We start from the raw sequence: 6,149 nt of genomic DNA on the forward strand, positions 1-6,149 counted from the left end.
TAGAGACTAAGAGAGCGCTGTCTTTGACTCTCTTCAAGTCTTGTTTCCTTAAATTGTCTGCAGACATAACATAATGATTGTCCTTGGGACCCAGAAGCTGATGAACTTCTAAGGAATTCATTAGGTTTAAGGAAAGGTTTCTGATCAATGAGAAGGAAAATCCCAACTCTATCAATCCTTTCAATGCTTGGAAAGTCTTGTTTACTTTTTAAAACAGAACGAGCTTTTCCAAGGTAAGAAAAAATGGGTATCTTTTATGAAAAGGATTTGCACATTACTTGAGCCCATACAGGAGTTTGACAACACATCTGCATCTTTCTCACAATATTCAAGACTTGTAACCTGAAACCAAGAAGCAAAGGAGAAAAAAATAAGTTGAAAGCATTCACTGAAAATATCCTAGCAAGGATGGCAGCAATTTCATTACCATCAGACCTTCTACTAATGAGTTTATGTTTCATCTACTTGGTTAGGTCTCCTTTCCATTAGGTTGGGGTCTACTGTGGTTCTTTGTCTGGCCTAGTGCAAACCCAGTTATAGGATAAACAGTAGAAATCCTGTTGAACAGCCAAGACCAATCCTGGCTCTATACGGGGGTCCCCAAGATGGGAAGAGAAAACCACAATGCAGATGTCTTCCTTCCTTGGAGCCTGGGTATGGGGAAGGCATAGTTCTGAGGAATGGGTGTCATAAAGGTTCCATATCTTTGTATAGAAATCCTGCCCCCCTGCTATCAGAAGTCCTTCTTCCTCATGTATACATGAGGGCAGGTGGCATATTCATTATTGTGACCTTTATATTGTTTCGCACACTTATTTGCCCTCAGGTCCCATAGTTTGATCTTCCCAGATATTATCTGCTGCCATCAGGTACTGCTCATCTTGTAGGACCTGAACAGATACTACATTTGAGTCATGGAAAAAGCAGGCACCTTTCAGCCCTGGCCTTTATGACTTTGGTGACACAGATCAATAGTGAAGACCTTCCCAAAAAAGTAGCCACTGAACAGTATAGGGCCCTGGGTGGCAAACTGCTGTGCCAGTATATCACTATTGATCCCAAGTGTCTGCTGATGACCAGTCACTGAATCAGTTACTATGTCCCTTTTGTCCAAGCCCATACTGAAACAGTTATTAGTCTGGCAGTTTAGGCGCCATGCACAAGGCCAGGCAGTGGAGATTTAAAACTGTAAAGCAGGCTGGTCTCCTGGCCTGGTGTTGCTTAATGAGGAGTCAGGTAGTAAACTGACACAGTCTGGAGTCTCTGCAATGCTCATGAGACAGAGCAAAGCATGGGGATCTGGATGAGTCAGAGAGGCCGAGCATACAGAATTTACCTTGTGCTTGGTAAAGCAGAGGTTGTCATACATGTCCACAGTGTCATACATGTCCACCGTGGCACACATGTCTTTGGTTCCTAAACAGTTAGGTTGATGATGCCATACTTGCAGCCTCCAGGATCCACATCATTAACTGTGATACCCTCTCCAGGGCAGTGTCAGCCACTGTAAGTTTAAAGTGATCAGTTGCAACAATAGAAGGATCAGGGCTCTGAATTTCCACTTTCTTTCTCTGCATGCAGTTTATACAGAACTCATGAAATATTTGGCAATAATAGTCAGAATGGAGCAAGGGTAATGGATCCAATGAAATTCTGGCTGCTCTTCTTTTCTTCCTCCCTCCCTCCCTCCCTCCCTCCCTCCCTCCCTTCCTTCCTTCCTTCCTTCCTTCCTTCCTTCCTTCCTCCCTTCCTTCCTTCCTTCCTTCCTTCCTTCCTTCCTTCCTTCCTTCCTTCCTTCCTTCCTTCCTTCCTTCCTTCCTTCCTTCTTTTGCATATTCTCTTCCTCTAAAAGTTTCAATCTTTTTCTCTCCCTCTCCTTGTGCTGGATTATCTACTTTGTGAGGGGGTTTCAATTGTTATGACCAGGAAGCAAGCAGAAATAATGGTTCTTTTAATGATCAAAATAAAATCCTGGCAGTTCTGTCACTGAAGACCTTGTGACTGAACTGGAAGCTGATGAAAAGGCTCTGGTATCACTGTCAGAACTTTAAGGACTATGAGATGTCTCTGCTCCATATACTTCATTAGAACTATGCCTTCTGTTCTAGTGACAGGCAGTGCTCCGTTGATAACTGCATCTCCCATATTTCTCCCTGCTGTATGAGGCTCTCTTCTTCATTTTAGTTGTGTTATCCTGGCCAAGTCACTTAAATCTGATGCTCGATTTCTTCATCTGTATAATGAGGGGAAATCTCACAGAGCTGTTCTGAAGGATCAAATGATGCAGTTTGCTTCACCACTCCTGACATGAGTTTCCCTTCCACGTGCTCGCTCCTGCCAGTCCAATGCTGAAATCTCTCCCATGTGCTCCCACTCCCTCTTCCCCAGGACTGGACTTTCCAGGCTTTCCTCTCTTTTCTGTAGCATCAACACAATATTCACAGTACCTATGGGGGTTATGCATACGCTGGCACAATTCTGAATCACAGAATATAACAGGCTCTCTCCATGGAAGACAGAACCAAAACATTTATTCAAACACCAAAATTCCAAATCCATCATAACAACAAAAATAGCTACACACAATAACAATGCAGGGTGCACCGCCATCCCCAAGCCTTCCACCTGCTAGGACCTGCCGCCAATGAACACTCATAGCTTTTGCCTGCTTCCTCTCTCTCCCTCAGCTCTAATTGCTGACTAACTTATTCCTGCTCTCCTCCACCCTATAATGGTAAGGGAATTTGAAGATCTTCCCTGTGCCTTAATGGGTCTCACTTGGAAGCCAACAAGAGAAGCTTGCTTAGGGGAGACTGGCTTTTCAGGAAGACCCACCCCTTTTGTTACTTTGTGATTAGGCAGTGGGTCACGCAGGCTCACTTGTGAGAAGAGTTGTGTGATCTCTGGGCAGCCAATGCGCTCCCAGATGTTGGTGGTAACTAACTGTGCATGGATGTAATGCTCAGACAGCTAGAAGTCCTGTCTGTTGTTCTGTTGAATTGTATTGTTTTCTCTGTCCGTATTTTTTGTCTCCTTGTAATTTCTGTTTGTATTTTCTGAAGTTCAGGATCTTGACTTTTACCCATGAACTGAGTGAAGCATATCTATGTTTGATTAAAGTTAAGATTGTTAGCCCTTTATGAGTTGCTTTCCTTTAGAAAAGCAGACGAAAGGACCTGTCCTAGCAGCCATCCTGGGGATGCCGGGGGGCTTGCTGTTACATACCCTTCCTACTCCACTTGTGCTGCAAGCTCCTCCTACCACAGACTCATGTGACTCAAGCAGGTCATAGGGGTCTATTAATAGGTAGGAAAGATCTCATTAAGAAAAAAATACATTAACAATACATTCCCCCAACCTCCTCTCCCTTCCTTCTCCTTCCATCCCAGGCCTGAGAGAGGGTGGTGCAAAACAGGGGGTCAAACCTGAGAGAACATCAGTGGACTTGAGAGAGAGTTGAGAGCTTATTGGCTCCCACAAATTCACCTAGGTTACGGACATCGTGCTTCCCTCATATACCCAGAATCTGTAGCAATGATTTTTAGCAGAAATGAACATCTTAGAGAGTTACTAATTGAAAAGCACATCAGTAGCCTCTGATTGAAGAACTCATTTACGAAGGTTAGGGGAGAGAATTCGCTAGACTAGGAGCTGGAGCTCTGTGCCTGAGTGAGTGGTAAAGTAATAACCCTTCATCCCGTTAGACTAAGAGTAAATCAATTCTCTGGGAGCCAAAGAGACTTGAGACATTCTCTGGTGTTGGATGGAGCACGTAAACACTGAGATGAGTGTTGGAACTACCAGCACTGGGGCATCATCACGGAATAAAGTCAACCACTGGATGAGCAGCACCACCAGTGACTAAATGACTCTATGACTAAATAATTGAGATACCTCTACTAGTCTTTGGTATTCAACATGGCAATGACCAAAAGAGATGTATCCATGAAAGATGCATGGGAGAGGGGAACTACACCACCCTATCCAAATGAGAACGGGTAATTCTGAGGGAATTGTTGTAGGGCCAATCTCAGATGTACCAGATTGTGTAACATTATTAGTCTAAATGTGCTTGGAGGAAGATGGAAAGAGGCTTACTCAATGAAAAGTTCATTAGTCACTCTTTCTACCACTCTCGTTCTTTTTCTCATGTCTTACAATGATCATGCTTTGGGAATTCATCTACTCATCTAACTACTAGATTTTCCTTCATTGTTTATAGGGGTATAACAGAAGAACTAATTTCTGATGCATTTTTAACTCCCCAAACATTTAATTATCTTTAAACCTTTCCCCTTGACTCCCTCTAAGTTCAACGAGTCAGCTCAGCAAATATTAAAAACACATATTTACCAAAATTGGGATGTTATGTGGAAGATGAAAGATTAGGTACTATGGTTAGTGATGTTAAGGACTATACATCTAGTTGAGGGCAGAAGTCTTCAAGTACAGTAAAGAAATGACATATAATAAAGTTTAGTCAAGAGTAGAAGTAATTCTATCCAAAGATGAAAGCAACCAGCGAGGGTTGGAGTTTCCAAAGTCAGGTATCATAGAGATGGTAAGATTCCAGTTTGCAATGGAGGATGGGTAGGTTTTGGATTTATTGTGGATGCCAGAACACTGTGGTTAGTCATTAGGTGAGCTACAGGAGGGTGACCTTCTAATATAGTCCTGTTTGTGCATCTCACAGAGACTTGTTCTTTTCTTACCAGGGCTAGGTCACTGAAGCACACATGGTCCCTGCGTTATCCAACACAGTCAGACTGCCTAGCACATGTACCCTTCACTTCCACAGCAGGTTTTCTTTAGTGAATTGCTCTGCCCTTCTTACTTCTGAACTTTATCCTGTTTGGCTACTTCTCCAACACATAAAAACCATTGGGGATTTTATTTCTATTTTTCAGTTACTTATAATCACCCCATGATTCAACTGAACTCTGTTTGAAAATTTAATAAACTTGGCAAGAAGCTGCAAAATGTATTGGAAAGAACACTGGACTTTACCTCAGGAGAACCACATTTGGTATCCTAAGTCTTAAAGCAGAATTGGCAGAATGGACTAGTGGATAGAGTGCTGGGACTAGAATGAGGAAAACCTGAGTTTATATTCATCCTTAGACATTTGCTAGTAAGGTGGCCAGACCAAATGTGGTCAAATTTGTTTTGTGAACACTGACCGTGAATTTAAATCTAGTTTTAGTTACTTTCTAGGTTGTGTGACATGGATAAGTCACTTAACTTCTGTTTGTCACAGTTTCCTTCCTTGTTCACAGTTTGCTTCCTGAAAAATTAGGATAATAATAGCACCTACCTCCCACGGTTGTTATGAGGATCAAATGACATAATATTTGTAGAGTGCTTAGCATAGTACTTAGTATACAACATAGTAAATGCCTAATTTCCTTTTTCCCTCCTTCCTTAATAGTCAAGTAAGCTTAGAGAAATCAATTAATCTCTCTAAGCCTCAGTTTTTTTCATCCATAAAATGTAGATAATCTGAGTACTATGTGCTTCATAGAAAAAGAGAATCCCAGAATTCCAGAGTTGGAAAGGATACTAGTGACTGTCTAATTCTACCCATAACTAAAAAAGAATCATAGAATCGAAGAATTTGGGGCTTGAAAGACCCTGCTGTGGCCATCTGATCCAACTGCCACACTAAGGAATTTGTACTATACCATGCTCTAAAGTAGTCATCTAGCTTCTCCTAGAAGACCTCTGGGAAGGAGGAACCCACTGCCCCGCAAAGCAAGCCGTTCTATTTTTGTTATCCTCTAATTGTTGACATTTAGACATCAAACCAAAATTATCCTTTAACCAAACTTTGCTGACTTCTCCTTGTTCTACCAACTCATCATATATTTGAATCTAGCTCTGATCATCCCTCTCCTCCGTCTATCTGAGTCTTCTCTTCTTTACTCTTAGCTTTTGCACTAGTTCTTTACATCTCTCTTACATTTCCCTGTTTGCCTGTCTCAGGATGCTCAGGATATATTATTGTTGCTCTCCCTAATGCATGGTGCCCAATGTCATCGAAGTCCACTAGGTGTGTTCTGACCAGGGCAGAATGCAATGGGACTTTTGTTTTGTCCTTCCTGGCTCTCTCTCTCTCTCTCTCTCTCTCTCTCTCTCTCTCTCTCTCTCTC

At 42.2% G+C, this 6,149-nt stretch overlaps 1 pseudogene; it reads right to left on the reverse strand.

The window, feature by feature from the left end:
- Positions 1 to 497: 497 nt before the first annotated feature.
- LOC138169897 (DDB1- and CUL4-associated factor 4 pseudogene) lies at positions 498 to 1,646 on the reverse strand (annotated as a pseudogene).
- Between the last annotated feature and the right edge of the window lie 4,503 nt (positions 1,647 to 6,149).

This window comes from Petaurus breviceps, unplaced genomic scaffold (assembly GCF_028583685.1).
Source record: "Petaurus breviceps papuanus isolate PSGF00001 unplaced genomic scaffold, PetGlider_PUasm1.0 38, whole genome shotgun sequence".
NCBI lineage: Eukaryota > Metazoa > Chordata > Mammalia > Diprotodontia > Petauridae > Petaurus > Petaurus breviceps.